Raw genomic sequence first — 24,589 nt, 5'->3', positions numbered from 1 at the left:
AATTACTAATCTGATCGATGAATCATTATTTAAATATTTTACTACTGAGAACCCTGTTATACCAAAAATACATGGTCTACCGAAAATGCATAAAAATGATGTTATTCCACCCATGAGACCTATCATATCTGGAACTGGCTGGTGCACTGAGCCATTGTCCATTTTTGAAGAAGGAACTTTACATGTTTTTTAGATGAATGCTACATTATTCTTCGAGATACTAAGATGTTTTTAGAATGTCTACATAATAGAATAATGACTCTGGGACAGGGAGATAACTTCATTTTTGTTACCATGGACATAGAATCGTTGTTTACTTGTATACCTAATTTATGGGGAATAGACAAAGTTAGAGAATTTTTAACAGTGAATAGATGCTGTGACAATAAGAAAATTCAATTAATATGTAGTCTTTTGGAGATTATTTTAGAAAATAATGTATGTGTATTTGAAAATGAATTTTATTTGCAAAAGGTTGGTGTAGCTATGGGCACTGCATGTGCAAATAGCTACGCCAACTTGGCACTGGTGTGCTGGGAACAATTTTCTATATTTACTGATAGTAACCCCTTTTTTTGCACAAGTGTTGTGGTATGTCCGTTTTGTTGATGTTTTTATGTTATGGAACGGAAATGACAATGAACTTAAGAATTTTATAGATTATTTACATAGCACTATTGAGTTTTTAAGATTTACTTTTAATAGCTCAGATTTAGAAATTGACTTTCTTGATGTTAAAGTCAGAAAATCTGATTGTAATGAAATTATTAGCAGCATTTACCAAAAACCTACTAGGAAGAATGCATTATTACACAAAACAAGTATGCATCCTAGGCATATTCCCAGAAATACACTGAAAGGACAGGTATTTAGAGTTCTGCGCCTACATAATAAGGACGATGATGCTAAAGCAGCCCTTGCAAATTTGAAGTTAGAGTTTTTAGATAGGGGCTATGTGACAGGAGAGATAGACAAGACTATCACTGAAGCATGAAAATTAAGGAATAGCAGATGCAGACCTTATATTACAACCACGACAGATAGAGAAGACAGAAATACTCCTACTTCAGATACTAATCATTTTCGGGAAGTTTTACAATATTCTAGCAATATTACTGAAAATATGAAGATTATAAAGAGAAACTGGAATTTACTTCAAGAAGTACCAGAGCTGACTAATATAATCAGTGAAACTCCGTTATTTTCTTTTAGGAACAACAAGTCTTTAAAACAACATCTGTGTTATAGAATAATAGATTTGATTTTTCTACATGTGTTGGTGCTTTTCCATGCAGACGTTGTACTGCATGTAAATATATTCATAGCAACAAGACATTTATTCATCCTCTACGTAAATTTACTATAACCAGTTATAGCTATGCTGATTGTAGGACTGCTAATGTTGTGTATTTTTGTTTCTGTCAAAAATTTTTTGCATATTATGTATGAAAAACTAATAGGGTCCTGAAAGACAGGATCCTTGCGCATATTAGAGATGTAAATAATTGTAAAGAGACAAGTGCACTGGCAAATCATGTTAGAAAAACTGATTTGTCTCATACTTTTAAGTTTTTTTTATTCAACATGTCCTCTCAAATATACGGGGAGATGACTTAGAAAATACTACAGAAAGCATAGAACAAAAATTGATTCTTAAGTTGAATGCTGAGAAATATCTTGGCTTGAATGGAAATAGTTCCTTAAAACCTTTTTTTAAAAGCCAGACCATTGAAGCACTAGAATTATTATATTATTATATTTCTTTAAGTATTTTATTTCATTTTACATATATGTTTTATGCACCTTGTTTTTACCCTGAGTCATTCATATTCTTTTTGTTTAGATTTTAAATATTGTTTCTATAAAAGTAGAAAGTTGCTAGAATGACAGATTTTGCATTATTATATTTTCTGAAGGATATGAAGTCAGAAACTCAAAATTTTAACTAAGTCTTTTATATATATTTATAGTAATGTTTTAACCATTTATTAGTATATTAATGCATATTTATTTATGTTTTTATGTATATTTACATTTATGTATATTTAATGTTACACATTAATAAGCATTGGAACATGTGACTACTGGATTGTCAGCTGACTTTATTGCATCTTCTATATAAGCTTTATTATGTTAAACTACTGTGTCTGATGAAGCAACTAGTGTAGTTGTGAAAGCGCTAACCATTTTTATTTTTGGTTTGAATAAACGTATGTTTGTGTGTTAACTTGGTGCATTTTATTTCATTCTTCCATCTGTTTTATGCACCTTGTTTTTACCCTGAGTCATTCGTATTCTTTTTGTTTGTATTCCCGGTTAGGTCTGGGTGGTGTAAATCATACAGCAATTGGCTGCAAGTATTGAAGGGGATGGGGATTCCACTTGGAAGAGCCCTACAAAGGTCACAGCTGTAGATCTGTGTTGTATTAGCACTTCTACAGCTGCTAATTTGATTAAAGGACTGAGATTTTTAGCCAGCCAGCCAGCAAGATAGGGAGCCTGCTAGCCAGCCAGCCAGTCCAGCAGGTAGAGAGCCTGCTAGACAGCCAGCCAGTCCAGCAGGTAGGGAGACTACTAGCCAGCCAGCCAGTCCAGCAGGTAGGGAGCCTGCTAGCCAGCCAGCCAGTCCAGCAGACAGGGTGCCAGTCATCCAGCCAACCATTCCAGCATGAAGGAAGACAGCTAGCCCAGTAAAGACTGTGATAGTGGTAAGTACATAGTATTTTGTGGCTCTAGTTATTTAAAATGGGAATATTGTGCTTTATTTAAATTTAAGTTTTTAACAACAACAACAACAACAATGTTTAGAGGTGAACGGGAGTGCAGTACGCAGTATTTAAATCTGTGCAGTGGTAATTTTGAGATTTTCAAGTAGTAGTTTAAAATGGGAATGTTGTTGTTTGTCTTTTTGGCTTTTCCCAGTTGGGTCGCCACAGCGGAACTCCGGTCTGCTAATGATTGGCAGTCGATTTTTATGGTGCCAACTTGCCAGCCCGACGCCCAACCTTCAGCAAAGGCACGCCCATTCACGCATGTCTTTCGGAGGCCACTCGACTAGCTTAAAATGGGAATATTGTGCTTTATTTAAATTTAAGTTTTTAATGTTTAGAGGTATATGGGGGCACAGTACACATTATTTACATCTGTGCAGTGGTTACTTTGAGATTTTCAAGTAGTATTTTTTAAAGGTATAAAAATTGTGTGTGTATGTATATGTAGTTATAATTGTGGTTGCTGGGGTATGATGTGGAAGCGTTAATTTTTAAAGGCTGAAACGTGTATAGAAGTTTTGTTTATTTCTGGTGAGGCAGTCTTAAAGATAAATGTAGTGTGATATATTTCTATTATCGTAGCTTTCTCAGTGTACTTTCTATTTACAGATAGAAAATGTTCAAGCATAGTTTGCACTTTTTGTGTGGAAATGTGTACAATTTAATGCTGTTTTCAGGAAGTTAGAATATACTGTTTGGGTAATTTTTCCTGTTAGTTCTTGCAAGTCAATGTGCATGTGGTATAAGTCTACCTTTTGAGGAAGAATGTTAATAGGTAACGTAGTACATTTATTATGCTAGCAGGTACATGTTGCCAACTTGCCGAAGCTGTTTCAAGATCGTTTTCATTTATAGTTGTAAATGTGTGCATTTTATTTTTTATGCTGTCTTTAATAAGGCTAAAATATCCTGCTTTGCTTGTAATGTGAATATGGGTGTGCTGCTTTTACTTGGGCCTGTTTATTGCATCGTTGTGCTGGGTAAATTACTATTAAAGGTTTATTTTAATTTCTCTTAATTGCTATGTTTTGCGGTAAAAGGGGTCCATGGGGTTGGCCGTGCATTGTAGTTTATTTTAGCTGCTCTTGAAATAAGTACTTTTAAAAGGTAAAATGTTTACGGACTTTTTTCCTTTTTTTTTTTTTTTTGTGGCTGCATGTTCAGATGTTAATGCAGTGTATTTGGGATTGTGCTAAAACATGTAATCATTTCAGGATAGTTTGCTTTTACAAGTAGCAAAATTTGTATTTTGCTTTTAGTGATGTCTTCAATAAATTTACAATGTACTGCTTTCATTATAATCTGATTACGCCCAGTGCTGCTGTTGGGTCTGTTTGTTAATAGATCATTTTGCTGTGTAAATTAGTGCTATACATTTATTTCTTTTCTTTTCTTAACTGCTGTGGTCAAACGCTAAATCAGGTCTATGGTGTCCGCTGTGCATTCCCATTCATTTTAGAGTGGCTTTTTGGTACAGTGAAAATGTGTTTAACTTTATTTTCTTGAGGGGTGGGGGGCATGTTCTGCTCCATTCCTCAGGTCTTTCATATGTCAATGTTTTTCAACCCAGTTCTTTCATATGACAGTGTTTTTCTAGACAGTTCTTTCATATGCCAATGTTTTTCTAGCCAGTTCTTTCATATGCCAGTGTTTTTCTAGCCAGTTCTTTAATATGCCAGTGTTTTTCTAGCCAGTTCTTTCATATGCCAGTGTTTTTCTAGCCAGTTCTTTAATATGCCAGTGTTTTTCTAGCTAGTTCTTTCATATGACAGTGTTTTTCTAGCCAGTTCTTCCAAGTGCCAGTGTTTTTCAACCCAGTTCTTTCATATGACGGTGTTTTTCTAGCCAGTTCTTTCATATGCCGGTGTTTTTCTAGACAGTTCTTTCATATGACAATGTTTTTCTAGACAGTTCTTTCATATGCCAGTGTTTTGCTAGCCAGTTCTTTCATATGCCAGTGTTTTTCTAGAAACAGTTCTTTCATATGATAGTGTTTTTCTAGCCAGTTCTTTCATATGACATTGTTTTTCTAGACAGTTCTTTCATATGACAGTGTTTTTCTAGGCAGTTCCTTCAAGTGCCAGTGTTTTTCAACCCAGTTATTTCATATGACAGTGTTTTTCTAGACAGTTCTTTCATATGCCAGTGTTTTTCTAGACAGTTCTTTCATATGCCAGTGCTTTTCTAGATAGTTCTTTGATATGCCAGTGTTTTTCTAGACAGTTCTTTCATATGCCAGTGTTTTTCTAGACAGTTCTTTCATATGACAGTTTCTGTATTCATCCATCTAAAACCCCTTTTTCCCATTTTTGTACATGGGGTCATCGGGGATGTCATTTAACAGTGGCAATCATCTAGAGCCAAGGCCAGTTTGTTTCTCCGGTCTTCAGTGAATTTATATCAAAGAAGAACGTTAAACTGCTTCATGTTTCATATGCCAATGTTTTTATGAATGTTATCAGGTGCCAGTCTTTTTCAAACCAATGATTTCATGTGCCAGTCTTTCTAGCCAGTTTTTTCATGTGCCATTTTAGCCAGTTCATTCATGCACCAATATGTTACTGCACCCTACTAACACAGTTTTGCTAAATATGTTGCATATCAGGTAAGTACAGATTCAAGAATGAAGGTAGCAGCAGCTTCATCACAGTCAGCCAGCGGCAAGAGAATGTGCAAGTGGCAGGATGTTTGGAAAATGCAATTCGACTGGATTGAGAGATGCAGTGAGATAAAAGCATTCTGCAGGTACTGCAAAAAAGAATCCCTGGTGACCCACAATGGAAGAAACGATGTTGCACATCATGGGGCAACTGAACATAAGACTGCTATTCTTCAAGCAAAATCCAGTCACCTGATGACAAAGTTGGTAAGGAACACAAACCTTGATGGACCAGAATTTAAGATCATTGCAGCAGAAGCCTCTGAGTCGTTCCATGCTGTTAAGCACAATATTTCTTATAACAGTTTGGACTGTGCAGTAAAGTTGGCCAGCCTGTTGTACAGTGACTCGGACATTGCAAAGAAACTATCTTGTTGAAGAACCAAGGCTGAAGCCATAGTCAAAAATGTTTTGAGATCACACTCATTGGAATGCTTCCTGCATGACATTCAAAAACTAGGCACTTTATTTGCAATTTCTTTGGATGCTTCTAACAAGGGAACATAAAATAATTTTGACTTGTGAGGTATTTTTCTAAAGAAGAAGGGGAGGTGAATGGCCTTTTGGACTTCTATGAAGACCCTGATGAATCTCCACAGGCTATATCACACCAAATTTTGAACACTATAGAAAGGCACCCCTTGCCCTGGAATAGCATTTCAGCATATGGGGCTTATAATGCCAGCGTGAACTATGGGAAGATTAGCAGATTAAAAGAAAAGTGTCCATCACTCTAGAAGGCTAATTGTGTTGCCCACATCATTCACAATGCAGCCAGAAATGCTGTAGCACAACTACCGTATGATGTGGAAGTATTTGTAATGAAACTTTTCAGCCATTTCTCAGGTTCTGCCACACGAATCTAACACTTGAAAGATTTCTTTTAGTTTTGTGGCATGGAAGTTGAGAGTCTGTTAAGGCATGTGCCAACAAGTTGGCTGTCACTACTGCCAGCCATTAAAAGAATAGTGAAAAATCTCCCAAGTACTCCAGTCCTATTTCCTTTCCCAGGGAGAAGAGGAGACCCCCCCCGGCAGATATGGCAGTACTTTTCAGCTAATGAGCATGATGAGAATGCATTGCCTATGCTGCCCCAGTACTATTTGCATTTTCTCAGTGCTGTTCTTGTGGATTTCAATGAACATATAAGTACATTAGAAAAATCAGCACTTACTGTCATGGAAACATTTTATGTAATGGTCTCTCTGAAGCAAAAACTGCAGGAAAGAGCTGAAGGTGCTTTCTTTGGAGGGAAACTTAGGGCACTTATGAGCACATTAGACAGCACTTCTGCTAACAAACTGAAAAGAGACGTCACTGTTTTCTTTGAGACAGTAGTAAAGTGGTTTGATTATTCTGAAAACAACTACTTGTTTAGGTTGCCTAAATTATTTCTAACTGAGTCCTTTGCTTTCAGTGACATACTCAGTGTGACCACTGACCTGAGTCTGCAAGATGTAGATGAAGACCATCTTTTCAGGGACTACTTGGCAATTAGGCCCTTTCCCCAACAGTTATGTAACACAAGCTTGACCCCAGGAGAAAAGTGGCTGAAGCTTTTCAGAGAAGGACCTGAGCTGACTGCACTATATCCGGTAATTGGTAGGATATTATCTGTACCTACATCAAATGCATTTGCAGAAAGAGTTTTTTCTTTGAAGAAAAGTAAATGGACAGATGTGCAAAATCAATGTAGTGTGGACTCATTAAAAGCCAAACTAATGATGACTATAAATTACCAGAAGAAATGTAGTGACTTTTATTCAAATATTTTATCAAACCAGACCTTCTTCACGCCATAAAATCAAATTCAAAATACACTTTTAGAAAAAAGTGATTTAGTGTATTAGTGTGCAGTGTATAGTATGTAGTACTAGTGTGCAGTATGTAGTTTTGTGTTTTTCTTTGCTTTAGCTTTAATTTGCAATAATTATACACATTGAGCTTGTGTGTGTTATGAAGATTTTTTAGTTTTCTTTCAGAATACTCATGGTTGGTTTATGATTTTTTTAACTTTTTAAATAAACAAGTGTCTGTTTAATGAGTAGTGTGTTTTTCCTTTAGAGTTTACTTACTGTTACAACTGAGTAATGTGTTTTTTGCAGTAATGCTTCACTTCATTTAAAGGGTTTGTGAGATTTCAGTATGCTGTAATAACATCACAGTGTTGTGCCCATAACTGTAATACTGCATCTCATTTAACACCTCTGGTGATGTCATGGTGGGTGTGTGGCCAGTGTTGTATTGGTCACACCCCCGTCCTACTGGCCACACCTCCATGTCCCACTTTGGCCTTCTTAAAAGGTGGCAACCCTATTTCTTGCACTTATGACATTGTTGACCAAATGCCATGCATGCTATTCTTCTGGACTCATGGTTAGCACCACAATTGCAACAATTAACAATAAAACTTGGTTTGGGTTTTGCTGATTCACTCTTATGCTGTACTGAGCAATGTTTGTTTTGCACTAGGTACCCTTGGTTTTGCACAAGGGTTGCCACCTTTCATTGTGGCTAAAACTGGAGTAAGGTCACACCCCTTGCATCACATGTAACCTTACCCATCCCCTCCCAGTCTCCCGCCCACTTTATGTCCATTTTGTGATGTCACTGTGACATCAGTGGGAGGGAATGCCCTCTTTTTCCATTCCTGATGCCTGCTTTCAATTGATTTACCATGCTTTTCTGTAAAAAAGCATAGTAAATAAGCAGATTTAACAAACTTTTTCTTTGAAACAGAATACCGGAGTTTGTACAGCATTTTCCAGACTACTGTAGAATCAATTTGATTTCCAGATAGTCCAGAAAAAAAACAGATAAGTGGTAACCCTATTTTGCACTGAGCATGCTTCTTTAACTGAATTGTTCTTGGAATGTGCTAGAAGACTATGGGTTTTACCTAGAAGTCACACAGGGGCTGCCATTGCCATGTGCTTAGGCCTGCTTTTGCCTGTCACATGTTGTGTGCTGTCTACATGTGCTCTGGAGCCAGTGAAACCATGCTGTTGTCACTAGCAAGCATATTTGTGGGTCTTTCTGTAACTTAATGAATCTGACAAATCTCAATGGCTTTACTTAGCATTAAATCACTGTCACAAAGCAAAATCTTTCTCACAGCAGCACTATTAATACCACACTCCAGTCTGTCTTTTATTAACTCATCCCTTAAATCACCAAACCTACACATTTAGCTGTGTTTCTCAGATCAGTAATATAAGCTGCAAAAGTTTCCCCTTGCTTTTGATCTCTCATGTAAAGCAAATGCTTCTCCAGTGTAACATTAGTCTGAGGGTTACACATTTCTCTGAATTTGCACTTTAAACACTCGGGGTCTTCCCTGGATTCAGTCTAGACAACAACACAATGAGTTTCTCCTTCACCTTCATACACTGCTGGTGCATAGACAAATAAACGCTCCCTTTCAATGGCTTCTGATCCTGCTAGTTTCAGCAAAATGAATGGCCTGGTACATGCATCTTTATCAGACTAAGCTGCTTGTATAAGTATATCATATTTTTGCTCAAATGTTCTCCAATTCTCTGCAAAGTTCTGATCAAACACAAGTGGTTGTGGCTTGCAAAATCCATCTGCCATATTGATATATCTCAGTGAAAACTCTTGCAAATATGCACGAACACACACACTTGTATGTATACATGTGCTTGAAATTTATGCCAGTACTTGTAACAACACAACAAGCCTTTGTATAACTGAATTTCATAAAATAAGTTTCCTGGGCACTACAGCACTTTAAATCTCTTTTCTGTAAAGCCACTTGCCTTGAAATTATTTTTATCGTACAAGCCATTTATCTTGTAAAGGCAAAATGCTAAATTAATTTGTCATCATTATTTTACTGTACAAACCTTTATTTTGTACTTGCTTTAATACCAAGGTAATGTATCAACATTTTAAGGAACATTTCAAACAACTGCACAGTGTGAATAAACTCAGCAATAGAAGCTGAGGACAAATTTCGAATTAACTCTATGTTACGATTACACTATCTCGAAGGAATGGCACTTTACAAATGAAGTGTTTGGAAGCAACTGTGATTTACGAATAAGCTATCTCAAAGTAATGGCACTTTATGAATAAACTGTTTCAAAGTAATGGCACTTTGCAAACAGACTGTTTTGAAGTAATAGCAATTTATGAATAAACTTTTCAAAGTAATTGCACTTTGCGAGTAAACTGTTCGACCCTCTGTGAACAGACACCATGGCACAAGAAACTTTTTGAAATGGCTTCACTTCACAAAATAGTTGCACTTTGCACACAACAAACTCTTTGGAACCAATGCACAGCAATAAGCATGCACTGTAAGAACTTTTACACACTTTGAGATATTTTGAACAACTCTAATTATGCTATTCAAGGCTTCAATCAATGCAAAGTAGCAATTTGTACCAAAAACAGTAATTCACCCAAAACACATGAAGTTGCCTTTGCTTTATTTATACTCAATGTGCCCTTTTCTGCCCTAACTATTATAGTCGTTTCACTCATTGAATCTCTTAATGTGCCTTTTAAGCCATTTATGCCATTGTGTTATATTTGTTTTGCTCATTAATCTCTTTTCATGCCCATTATACTTTCTTTTGCTCATTTTAACTTCAAACATGGAACATGCTCGTTTTACAATTCTGAGGCAATTCTGAACTCTTTATGTACTTTTCTAATGCTTGTTTTATCAAATAACTTGGTTTCAAATATTTTGTCTGATTAATGAGCTCTTTTCTACTTCTTGTTTGCTTAATAAACTTTTTTGTGTTATCCGTTTGCCTAACAATACATGGTGTGCTCTTGTAATGCATCCATTTAAATAAATCATTTGTGTGCATTCCCTTTCCCTTGGACTTCTCTCTGGTGCTTTTTGCTCTTAGTTCTTTTAGTTTGCCTTCGCTATTACCTCTGCACCTCATGGCTCTGAAGAATAACCTTTGCAATCCCGGTTCTGACACCGTGTCGTTCACCAGGTCAAGATAAAACAAGCGAGCATTGTGGGTTCTTGTTCAAACAGCTTTATTGCATGTAAATACATCATAAATGAGGTTAAGTAACTTATAAATAGATCAGCTATCATACAAATAGATGTTAACATTCTGGCTGCACCTTCAAAATGGCACTGAAGCTAACACGTGCATGGTATTTATATGCACACACAGATCTTGGAAATACTTCATAAAGGTACAACACAGCTGCTATTCTACACATATATCTCCATATCTAAACACAAACACACACACACACACACACACACACATATATATATATATATATATATATATATATATATATATATATATATATAAATGCATACACACACATACACAAACTATATATATATATATATATATATATATATATATATATATATATATATATATATATATGTATATAATAATGATATCTGTATGTAAATATACATGTATATAGCCATATAGAGAAAGAAAGATTTGTGAGGATGTATACACATACAACTCTCTTAAAAAAGGTAACTGCATATGATGACCTGTGACAATTATTGTGTGACAGAATACGGTGCCTTAATATTTAAATATTATGCAATATCCATGTTGTAAGGCCTTGCAGATGCTGACAACATGCTTAATCATATGTGGCATATATGGAGTATGTGCTACAACACACAGATGTCTTTAAAAATGTTATTTTGCGCAATGCCTACAAAAATTCCAAACATGCAAAAGCTAGGCATTATATAAACTAAAGGTCTAATGTAGAAATAAAGCTCAAAGCAATCAACAGTATAGTTACTAGCTACACCTAGAATGCTAGCCCTTCAGCTAAACACTATTTCCAGGACTCCCTATGCACACTTGCTTTAAGACATGTGTAATAAGCATAACCTGATCATATTTAATGCCTTTCCATTTGCATTGCTCATCGCACATATCCCTCATTCAGCTAAAAGGAATTGTGTGTTTACAGTCATTACTGAACATTTTGCACTGAGGTTAGTCAGTTAACAGTTTCTAAAAGAAATGCAATTGAAGCACAGCGAGGTTCTTGCTACTAAACTGAATAGTGTGGAATGCTCTGAGAATGTTGTGGACAGCATAGAAATGTGTGATTATCAATGCCCTGAGTGCTGTAGGTGTTAATGCACACTGACAATAGAACATATGTACACATTTTAGTAATGCAGAATCCAACCATACAATCATAGTTGTTGAATGAATGCAAACAAATTAATGCCTATGCAAGTACATAAAAATGCTTTAGTGGGTTTTGAACTCACCATCACACAGTACTGTTATACTGATTAACCATTTCAGCTAACAGTAAATATGAATATATATAAGCTTAAATGTACCCCCAGATTCAGCAAGCTCTGCATGGAGTGCAAGAATAGTGCAAGAGCTGCTGCATGCAGTATGACCACCAAGCGATCCTGGAACGAGCTCCCGGGACATGCACGAGCACTCCTACACTATTCCTGCATGGACACCACTGTTATTTGCTAATTATTTCATTTTCTGGTGAAAAACATGCAAATGAGGTGAATTAGCAATCCAGGAAGCAGGCAGGCATCTGTGCAGGAATAGTGTAACCTGCAGAAATGTATTCGGTTACTAACCAAATACATTTCTGCAAATTACAAAACGGAGGCATGACAGCTCGAAAAAAAACATGTATTCAGTGTATATAGGCATGCCAATGGCCAAATATATGGCCATTGGCATGAAAAATAGTTGTAATTTTTTAAAAAAACAACTTTATATTTTTTGGTCAGATCTCAGCCATTTAAGCGTAGGGCAGTGCTGCGCAAACAGGATCACCATGAAAATAAGAAAAAAAGGGGAAATAAGCTTTTATACCCAAATCAGCATTTTGCCATAAAAGTCAATGGCATGCATAAGACAACAATATCAGGGAATCGTGGTTGCTAAGGGGGAAGACTCGGTGTGAGTGTGGTAACTATGAATTAGCATTCTGGTTTATGTAAATGAGGGGATTGATACTGAATCACAGATTTTCTCTCAGTGTTAGCTTGCACCCAACTGTGTAGGTGCAGCAACACCATTGTATAAGTCTAAGAGGTGGATGACCTCATAAGGAGGAGTGTCATGCATGCTGTAAGCTTATTGCAGCTGTGTGGTCTGTGTTTGCCCTTAGCTAAGCAAAGCTAAGAAAGGGTGTGTGTCTGAGGCTGCCTATTAGTGTTTACATTGTCTAAACAGGTGTGCACACTGTGCACCAGGTTTTAAACAAACAAAAAAAAAAACAGGAAATAACAACTCTGTTCACATCTGAGCACTGGGTATGCGAGGCGCACCTCGGGGCTTAAACGGGAAGGCAATGAAAAGGGAAAACAGCAGTAGGAAGGTAATCAAGGAGAGCTAGCATAGCTAGCGGGTCTATATTAAATATTCAAATGCTTAGAAAAGCAAACAATAATTTATCAGCCCCATGTAAGCGAAAGCTTATAAACTCGAACATTTAGAACAGCGATTTTTCAAAAAAAAAAACACTTATAACATAAAGTAGGAGGCTTCACCCCCCCACACACCCCCTACTAAAATATACTAACTCCGAGATCATACTACAGTGATGAAAATGGCAAAATAACATACGCAGCCAAGCGATTTCTTTCCCAGGGAAAGAATTCGCTGATATGCCGCTTTGTCATTTTGCCTTTTCATCTTTTCAAGTTCGACCAAGATGCATTCAAAAGAATGCATCTTCGGTCATCTAATAGGAACCCTAGCTATCAGGTGAAATGTATCAGAATCAGCCAATTACACAGGCAGCAGCCCAGCACACTACTATAAATTATACAAACACCTTTCAGTCTGTTTTTTTTCCCACAAACTCTATACCACCGGTGTACACAGATGGGGAAATTTTACCTGACAAAACTAACAAAATGTTGGGGGCTGCTGTCACTCTCATACATTGATATGTGCAAGAGGCTGAAATCAGAAATGCACACACACCTGAACAAGACCTCCATAATGAGGTACATGCACAAGCCAGAATCATAATAGAGTGTGTGTTTGGGATGCTCAGTCACTGTTCTGCTGCCTGGACATATCCAGTGGAGTCTTGAAGTACTCTCCAGCTACATGTACACAAAGGTTCATAGTATGTGCCATGCTACACAATATAATTCTGCAGAAACAGCTGCAAGGCCACACAGCCCCCCACCATGGCCAAAATTGTCATAGGCACAGAGTGACTCAGAGGAGGAACTACCTGAGCCTACCCCCTGTAGGCAGAAGGAGGCTTTCCCAGTATGCCCAGGCCTTGGCAAAGAGGCAATGCATAGCACATACACTGACATGGTAGGGACCTAGGGAATGACACCTCTTTAACTCACACATACAGTAAAAGGGATGCCAAACATGACACTACCTGTGCTTTATCATGTATAAGGAATGTACTATGTGCATTAAACATAGTCAGCCCTCCAGCACCTTCCTCAATACTGACAAAGACACAAGGTAAGTCAGTCGTCCTATCAATTACTGAATGGAGTAGTATGTTCTGATAGTTGTATCTATGTTATGAACGTGAGAATGCAAGGGAATCAGGTGGCTGAATGGGATGGCAGCAGATAGTGGACACCTATATGGGCAGCATGAAAAAATACTGGTGTTAACATACTAGACAGTACTAGACAAGGTGACAAATCCCACTGCAGTACGTGTGGTGGCCCAAATGTGTGCCCATAGAACATACACATATATGTCAGTGAGGCTCACATACCCACCACCAGCCTCAGCCAGCAGGACAGGTGTAGATGACCATAAAGAAAGGCTTGGCTAAGGCCTCCAGTTGATGGCAATGGTGAACAGCCCCCCTCCAGACCTACACAGACAGACTACAACAGGTCTGGCAGTTGAATGTTAGTTGTGAAGGGTAAGAAGTCTGAAACTGAAATGTAGGTCAATAAAACCTAAGATCTGTACTTTACTGATATGCCTCCAGTCTACATGATAGGTCAGAATACAATATGAAATGGAAGCCAACAGAGTACCTGAAATACCAGTACAGTCATACCAAATGTTTAAAGTCATCAGGTGTGCCCCCCCCCCACAATCCTATGTAGAAATGCAGTAACATGCAAGTGTGAGGAGTAATATCAGTGGAGCACAGATTATCTGAGTTGGCCCAATCTACATGATAGATTGTTGCATGTGTACAATATGCAGGGGTCTGTGTGTTAGGTTGTTGTGTGTTCAATATTTTCTGGAAGTGGTCAGCATGTAGGCATGGAGAGTTGTGTCTCAGTGGCCTATAGGCAGTACTGTGGTTGACAGGGCCATGTTCCAACAACTGCAATGCCAACCACAATGCTTCTCAGCTATACCCATGTCAGCAGTCGTCCATGTTCATTGTTCAGATGTCAATATCTTTCATCAGCTGAAAGATGGACATGCCATGAATGTGGGCCCCTAAATGCACACAGTGCACAGGTGGAAGTACCCTAGAGAGAGTGCATAAAATGTAACTGTCAACTGCACATAATGTTGGAATTGTACATACAGGTTAGCAGCACATTAATTGCCTGTGTAGTATGGAATACTGATGTAGTCTTGGCAATCACTGGGAGACCACAAAAGGGATAGTTATGAAGTAATGAGAGACTGCCTATGTCCCCGCACAAGGCAGCATAAGGGGAATGTCCCAGGTATATCTGTGAGTCAGCTGCAAGTAGCTTCCATATCATACATGCATTCAGCTCACCCTACCATCAACTACAGCTTTATCACAGGTCATATCCTTACTGTTGGGAATGAGTACAGTATGACCCCACTTCTGTATGGGAATACCTACAGAATGCAGCATGCTGAAGAGGTGCCCTATGCAGGTGTGTCCCTAGCTGTAAGCAGCACCCTGCCTGCATCCAGACCAATGGATTAATATGGACAGGAACTATTGCCATTAAAACCTCACACACTTACCCTGTCATCCCAGGGGAATCCAGTGGCTCGGAAAATGTAAGAGTGACAGAATGCACTGGCCTGCTACAGATGGCCTGCATCACTACCAAATGGCCTACAGTCCTCTGCCAAAGGCCAGTGCCTCATCTGTAGTCCCAATGTATGGTATCTCATGGGGTCCCAACTAACAACCTAACACAGTCAACAGAACACAAATGCAAGGCCATGTTGACAAATCCCAGTAGCATGCCCCCTCATGTCCTACTGCAGGTACTGTGGACCAATCCATAAATATCGCTGGGATGAAGGGCCAACTATAGGGATATGTCTCAGATATCACTCGCATAATGTTAGGAAGAGGATAGAATAACAAAGTGGGGGGTGTAAAAGCATGGACATCATGGAGTCTGTGATGTCTGAAACTCTGATGTGTGCTCATACTACCCCTGCTGGCAAACCCAATAATGGGTGGCTACAAACCTGCTTGTAAACCACAATGTGAAGGGGAACTGACCAGATATATGAACCCTGCCTCTGGGTAACCTGGGTGAATCTGTACAGCTGAGAGGTATGGCCACAACAGGATATGGCTATTCTGTTAGGTCAATACATGTACAAGAAGGGGATCCTCAGCCACCATAGTACCAAGGTGCTGGACCATTTACACAGACCCATCAGCAAGTGTCTGCAGCTACCCATCAAGAATGGCAGGAGTGCGCAAGAATGTGTAGGCTGTGGACCACAATACTGGACTCATAGGTTCATAGGTAGGTACTAGGCTATTGGCCCTAGGGCCTATATAAGCCTAGCTAAAAAGGTACCCTGGCTTTCATCACCAAAGAAAATTATTTTCCTGTGCCCCTGTCAAGCAGAGCCACAGAAGTGATCCCCGGGGTGAATTTCCTGTTTCCCATCCAATCATCAAGATTTTTCTTGAAGAGTGCTAATGAGGAGCTCTGTTTGACATAGATAGGTAGTCTGTTTCAGAGTATGGGAAGTCTCTGGGACAGGAATCTATCCCTCCAGCATGTTCTGTTTATTGTGGTGACAAGGTTTAGGTCCCTAGAGCATGTAGCTCAGATGGATTGGGATGTCTTTAAGTGGAGCATGTCCAACAGCTCTGGGTTTGACATAGGCAGAGATTGCCTCTGAGTAAGCAATATGCGATGGAGTAAAGCTGGAGTTTTTTGAGATGGTCTGCAAAGGGCATCTGTTTGAGGCCAGTAATCCTCTTTGTGAGGTATTTCTGTGGCCTTTACAGTTGTTGTAGATGTCTTGTGAGGTACATACCAAAAGGGTACTCTATAATTGGTCTAATGAGTGATGAGTTGAGGGGAACAATGACCTCTTTTTTTTCTGGATGAGAAACCTTTTGTGATGAGGTGTGTCACATAGAAGGATTTTCTGACTACTGTGGCAATGTGATTATCAAAGGAGAGACTACTGTCCACCTGTGTCTCAAGGTCTCTTATCACACTTTCAGTGTTAAGTAGACTACCACCTATGTGGTAGTTCGTGGGTACAGAGCTTTTGCCAAAGGGGATGACAATGCACTTTTTGGCATTGAGCTTGAGGCCATGGCTCTGACATCAGGCATCTGTCTCAGTGAGGTCCTTTTGTAGGCTGTCCACATCATTAGGAGTTTCGATTATGGCTCCTAGTTTGCAGTCATCTGCGAACTTAGTTAGCCAAAGACCTTCTGTGTTAGCTTGTACTTCAGAGAAGTAGATACCAAACAGGAGAGGACCCAGGACTGAACCCTGCGGTACTCCACTTGTCACTGGTCTGAAGTCAGATTTGAAGTCTGCTACTTTCACAGTGTGGGTTCTGTCAGTAAGCCAGTTGGCAACCCATCTTGTGACATAGGGATTTATATCTTGTTTAGTCTATAATTCCAGAGTGGTCTCAGCTTCATTCATCTTGTATTACCCAGGGAAGAACTGTGAGCAAATAATTATATCTGGCAGTAGTTGATGGCATAATACATCACAGTGTAAAACAGTACATATGTCTGAATATCTCTGCTAACACCATCAATATAACACAAGCAGCACAGACAGCAATAGTTACAGTATCCCCCTATCTGTTGCTCATTGTGAGTCCATATTGTCTACCTATATACATATATCCTTCAGAAACAGGTTGCTAGCTGTAGGTGTAGAACACCAAACCCTGGACTGGAGTACAAGCCTACCTGGAATGGATTCACACACTCAATAAAGAAGGTCATACTGGGCATGCTCCTACACTTAGAACCCATTTGTGATAACACAGTGAACTATACATATCTGTCATTTGCAGGTGTCTGTGCACACACACACACACACACAAATTGTACACCATTTATGCTTCACACACATTGGATAGGAATATTGACACATATTAAAGGCCAACACATTATAATATGTCAAACATACACACACACAGATGTGGGGAAGAGAAAGACAGACATTGACAGAGATAATTCCATTATGAGGCCTATACCACCCACTACACATCCAATTGGCTGATATCACATGATGTGTTGATGTCAATCACTGCAGACATTCCTTTTTGCAGCCTTCAGACCTATAGTGTCTGGTGCTTGTGATAACTGCGTAACATGATAGTACAAATCAGTATTCATGTAGCATTTGTATACTCAGTCTTGTCAAATGTAAAGTTGTGTGTGACTGAGCGCATGTGTGTGTTTCCAGACAAATGCATTATGGCCCATTCACACACATTGCATTTCCCATTGCCCATGTTAGCACTCCTGCTTATGTCAGTCACCATGAAATAAGCCATCAGCCAAATCTCAGCCCTATAAGCTCCGTGGCACTCACAATAATGACGTAATACTTTACTGTAGCAAACTAATTGGGTAGGAGTTCCAATCCCAGACATAGCAGCTTTTAAATTGTGTGTGTGGAGATGAATGGTTTTGAGGCCATTCACACCCACTACACCTCCCATTGCCCTACTGCTGCATGCCTGCTGATGTCAGTCACCTTGAAATAACCCTTTGGCCAAATATCAGCTCTATAAGCTGTATGACGTTTGTGATAACTGCGTAATACTATAGTGTAGCAAATTAGTTAGGTAGAAGTTCTAATCCTGGTCCTGGAAACTGTGATAATGTGTGTGTTTGTGTGTGTGTCTTTTTGACACCTGATTTTGTGGACATACACACTTACTACACTTCCCTTACCCCTCTTTTACCACTGCTGCTTATGTCACTCACTTTCAAAGATACCTTTGGAGAGCTTTCCAGCATATAAGCTCAGTGGTGCTTGCGATAACTGCATAATGCCATAGTGTAGCATACTAGTTAGGTAGGAGTTCTAATTCCAGACATGGGAACTGTGAAACTGTGTGTGTTTCTGTGAGAGAGTGTATGTGTTTTTTTGATGACACCTGATCTTGTGGACATTCAAACTTACTACTCTCCCCTTACCCCTCCTTTAGCACTATTGCTGATGTGACTCACCTTCAAAGATACCTTTGGACAGCTCTCTAAGATGTAGGCTCTGTGGAGCATGTGATAACTGTGTGATACTGTAGTGTAGCAAACTGGTTAAGTAGGAGTTCCAATCCTGATCCTGGCAATTGTGTAAATGTGAGAGAGTGTGTGTATCCTTGTAGAAACCTGAGTTTTGTGGTAATTTACACTTACAACACTTCCCTTACCCCTCCTTTAGCACTGCTGCTGATGTAACTCACCTTCAAAGATACCTTTGGACAGCTCTCCAACATATAAGCTCTGTGGTGTATGGGATACCTGCGTAATACTGTAGTGTAGCAAACTAGTTAAGTAGGAGTTCCAATCCTAATCTTGGCAACTGTGTAAATGTGAGTGTTTATGTGCGAGAGTGCATGTATCCTTGTAGAGACCTGATTTTGTGGTCATACACACATACAACACTTCCCTTACCCCTACTTTATCACTTCTACTGATGTCACTCACCTTCAAAGATACCTTAGCACAGCTCTCCAACATGTAAGTTCCATGGCATGTGCGATAAATGCACAACAATGTTGTAGCAAAAACTACATAGGTATGGGTTTGAATATCATCTGTGGCAAGTGTTTGCGTGTGTACATATGTATGTCTATACCTCAAAGAATTTGGCCCCATTTACACCCAGTACACATCTCAGTGCCTGACTTTAGCAGTCCTGCAGATATCCACCTTAAAATACCTGTTGCCAACCCTAAACCATGTAAGTTCAGTGGTGCATGTGGTAAATGCATAACCATAATGGTCTGAAATGTTTGTTTGATAGAGGTTTGAACCTCACCCCTGGCAAATGTAAATGTGTGTGTGTGTGTAGGGTAAATTTTTTTTTTGAATTTCTCAGCCACTAAGTCACCCAATGCCAGTATTTACAAGAGCTGGTGATGTTCCTCATCTTAGAAGTACCTTGGTACAACATCCACCCTATAAGCTCCATGGTGCATGCAATAAATACAGTATGCTGTAGTAGCAATACATAGCTAGGTATGGGTTTGAATCTCAGTACTGGCAAGTGTGTGTGTGTGTGTGTGTGTGTGTGTGTGTGTGTGTGTGTGTGTGTGTGTGTGTGTGTGTGTGTGTGTGTGTCTGTCATCAGTATCCTGGGTGGGTGTTGGTGTGATTGTGTAAATAGGATCCATTGGGGGCAGGTTTTGCTAAATTATTATCTTGAGGACTTAGTATATGTCACAATGTCCACATTACAAGGCCAACAGATGTCAAACTCCAGAGAGGTTGGTGTAGACAATCCACAGCCCTAAATGTGACAGTATGGATTAGTGAACAATATAGGCAACCCTTCTATTACTCAGAGACCACTCTCCACCCACTTATCATACACAAACACACTTGGCTAGGCAACAACCACTATATTGATAGTTCCCCTGCATATTGCTGCACAGATAGTACCCATGGTGTGATAGCAGTGGACTACATGCCTGTTGACCACAACAGTGCCACTGACATCAGAAAGTACTTTGATGTGTTACATCTCCTGACTGTGTGTTATCCAGCAAATAAAAGGACATGGTACCCTGTTTCATCCCCTCAGTAGCCAAATAAACATGTACATTTGCCCTTTTGCCATGTTCCTCACTGGACACCTGCAACAACTTAGAGACAGCAAATGTACCCCATGAAGTAAATACCATGCCTTATACGCATGCCCTGTATTGACAGATCCCACTAACTCTACTGAATACCCGTATCATACTATCAATGTAGGTGCAATCATGACCTCAATTACATAGCCAGGTCTCACCAAATGAGGTCAGGAATGCTACATCAGAAGATACCAATCTGTCCACACAACATGCTCCAGAGACCTCAAGCACACTTCCACATGTCAAAGAGCATACATGTGAGACATGTGCACAACCCATACACTGTCCATGTTATGGAATATAGATCACATACATGGGAAGCAGTGCATCAATATTCGTCAAAGATACCCACACCTCCAGGTTGGTGGCACAGCACGAAGCATCAGAGACTATCCATGTGAAACTAACAGCGGGTAAAACTGCCTTCCAGTTTATATCCTGCTACAGACCACCCTCCCAAACCCAGGAACCAAACTCGGCCTTCCTGAGAACACTGGAAAATATGAAGGTCTCTCCAAACACCATTATATTGGGCGACTTCAACTACCCAAACATAGACTGGGAGCATTACTCTAGCTCCAACACCCTAGCCCAAAGGTTCCTAGAATTTATAAACTCAAATGCCATGGAACAACTTGTTACCACTCCCACAAGAGGGGAAAACATACTGGACCTGATCATCACCAACATGGGGACTCTATGCTTCAGACCAGAAGTGTATCCCTCACTGGTAAGATCAGACCATAAACTAATCTCACTGGATATTCACATCCCGACCCCACCCCCTGCCCAGAAAACCACAGTGAAAAACTTCTCTAAAGCAAATTTCACACTCCTCAAACCGAGGTGGAATCCTTCAAAGCCCTTGGGCCTGTGGAAAATACGGCCCAGACCGCAGAATCCTTTATAAATGCATTCTATGAACACCTTCAGGAATGCATGGATCATGCAATCCCAAATAAAACCAAGACCCAATCTTCCAAAGGCAGATGTCCTGTCTGGTGGACCCCAGCCATAAACAAACTATACAATAGAAGGAGGAAGCTACTACATGATAGAGCAAAATCCCAAAAAGGGAAGGCATCTCTGATCAGTATTAGCAAAAAACTACGGGCACTCATAAAATCGTCTAAGGCCAGTTTCGAGAGAAAAATTGCACAGGACACTAAGAATAATCACAAGGCTTTCTTTAGTTATGTTAGGAACCTTGGTGGGAATTCCCAGATATGCTCAGAATTAGTCCAAAATGACAAAAAATACACCGAACCCACAGACATTGCCAACATCCTAGCTGACAGGTTCAGCGCAAACTTCTCCCCCCCTCCCCACCAAAAGGGCAAATATCTATTCCAGCAGAGTGCTGCCCACCTGACATCTCAGATGCTCAGGTAAGAGCTGCCCTCTCCAAAGCAAAAAACACAGCATCAATGGGACCAGACAGTGTCCCAGGCTGCGTCCTACATGAACTCCAAGAAGAGCTAAACCCAAACATAAAACTACTGTTCAATCTCAGCCTTACTAAAGGATATGTACCCAAAGAGTGGCATACAGCAACAGTGGTCCCTCTCCACAAAGGTGGTGCCTCAACGGATCCTGGAACCTATCACCCCATAAGCCTGACTAGCTTGGTCTGCAAAGCTATGGAAAGGATCATCATGGACCTCATAAATAAAAATATTGGGGACCTACAGACACTGGATCCTACCCAGTTCAGCTTTGTGAAGGGCAGATCCTGCCTCTTAAACCTGGTTGATTTCATTGAAATAGTCACAAAGGCCATTGACGAGGGGAAGGTGGTCCACACAGCCTACCTGGACCTTGCAAAAGCCTTTGATACAATACCCCAATCGGGCATTATAGATAAGCTCACCAGCTTAAATATAAACCCCTATGTCACTAGATGGGTTGCAAACTGGCTCAAGGACAGAACCCACATGGTTAGAATTGCTGGAGCCATGTCAGACTCCAAACCAATTACAAGTGGCGTCCCACAAGGCTCAGTCCTGGGACCTCTCTTGTTCAGTATATATTTCTCGGAGGTACAGGCCAACACGGAAGGACTGTGGCTGACCAAGCTCACAGATGACTGCAAACTGGGCGCCATAATCGACTCTCCAGCCGACACAAGCATCCTCCAAAGGGCCTCATAGAAACAGACAACTGATGCCAGAGCCATGGCCTCAAGCTAAACGCCAAAAAGTGTATAGTCATCCCCTTTGGCAAAAACAAAGTGCCCACAAATTACCACATAGGTGGTAATCCATTAAGTACAGAAGAAGTAATTAGGGACCTGGGGACCCAAGTTGATAGCAATCTGTCATTTGACAACCACGTGGCCAAAGTGGTTAGAAAAACATTTTATATAGCCCACCTAATCATGAAGGGATTCACATTTAGATCAGGGGAGGTCATTGTGCCTCTTTACTCATCCCTCATCAGGCCTATAATTGAGTACAATGCTCCTTTTGGGATGCACCTTACCAGACCGCTGCAGCAACTGGAAAGACCCCAAAAGTACCTCACCAAGAAGATCAAAGGGCTCAAACAGATGCCATATGCTGCCCGGTTAAAGAAACTCCAGCTCTACTCAGTGGCATACCGCCTGCTCAGAGGCGATCTGTGCCTGACGTATAAAGCCAGGTCCAACCTGGAATTAATGGACATGCTGCACCTCAGAAAATCCAAATCCCATCGAGCTACGCGCTCAAGAGACTTGAACCTCAGCCCTGAAATAAATAGGACATGCTGGAGGGACAGATTCATAACCCAGAGGCTCCCTTCACTCTGGAATAAAATCCCAGTCCAGGTTAGGCAGAGTCCCTCATTGACTCCCTTCAAGAGGAATCTTGATGAGTGGATGGGAGATCGTAGGTTTACCCTGGGTATCACTTCTGTGTCACTGTTAGACAGAGGCACAGTATACTAACCTCGAAAAAGGGCATAACAAAATTAATTTAAAATGGGTGGCGAAAGCCAAACACATTCTGCCTAGGCTTATAAATGCCCTAGGGCAGATAGCGTAGTATGAACCTATGAACCTATGAACATCACTGGCCATCCACAATAGAAACCTGGATGAGTGGATGGTGAATACAATAGCCACCCCTGGGGACCACTCCAGTGACTACACCCCTGAGCCACACTGGGGACTATTGTCATGTGGCCTGATGCCAAGGTATTCCCTTGGGCTAGACTTGTAGAGCCTTCAGGCCCATTCAGCTATGAAGCAATGAACCTATGGATCTCAGTACTGGCAAATGTGTGTGTGTGTGTGTGTGTGTGTGAGTGTGTGTGAGTGTGTGTGAGTGTGTGTGAGTGTGTGTGAGTGTGTGTGAGTGTGTGTGTGAGTGTGTGTGTGTGTGTGTGTGTGTGTGTGTGTGTGTGTGTGTTGTGTGTGTTTGTGCAAATAGTAATCCCAGTGTGTTGGTTGATGGAATATCCCCTGTGGAAGTGGTTGTTGGCAATTGGAGGTGTGTCCAAACCAGAACATGTACCATTCTCCATTCTACAACAGATGTTGTACATCAACATGTACCTATGTACAACCCACAACCCTATAATCTGAGGCATATGCAATCACTGTGTTACAGACCGGGAATTACCATGCACATACTGTACCCTGCCTTTGACATGGTGGATGTGTCACCACACTGCCATACCCTGTGGCCTTGCTGCAGGGCAACATCCTGGTGACACACAGATGCCTAGAAAGGAGATAGGATACAGCATGTGAGAGCTCTTTCACTCAGCACTTCACTTGTGGGGGGAGAGAGGGGTAAAGCTGGCACTGAATGTGTTGCCAAGACTGTGACCAATATCTGTTGTCTCAGGATAGGTATTAGTTTTGTGCAGTAACTCACAGCACTTGTTTTTAATGTTGTGGAGGTTGTTGATGTAATTATCACGACTGTTGTGACTGTTGTCAGTGTCTGCTGCATCTCTGCTGCCATAGATGCCTGTCAGGGACTCCATGAGGGATCCAAAGTTGTATTTGAGGCTAATAAGGGACTTCAACAGTCATGGCACACCACCATTCCTTGCAACAGTGTCCTCCTTCTGATGTACACTTCAGTAATGACAGGGGACCATCACATTGTCTCCCAGTGTTTGGAGGACAGTGTCTGGGTTCGGTTGGCTCTGGCTAGTACCAT

The sequence above is a fragment of the Protopterus annectens genome, chromosome 12.part0 (assembly GCF_019279795.1).
Source record: "Protopterus annectens isolate FY-2018-M chromosome 12.part0, PAN1.0, whole genome shotgun sequence".
In the NCBI taxonomy this organism is placed as follows: domain Eukaryota; kingdom Metazoa; phylum Chordata; order Ceratodontiformes; family Protopteridae; genus Protopterus; species Protopterus annectens.
This window is presented reverse-complemented; position numbering follows the sequence as displayed.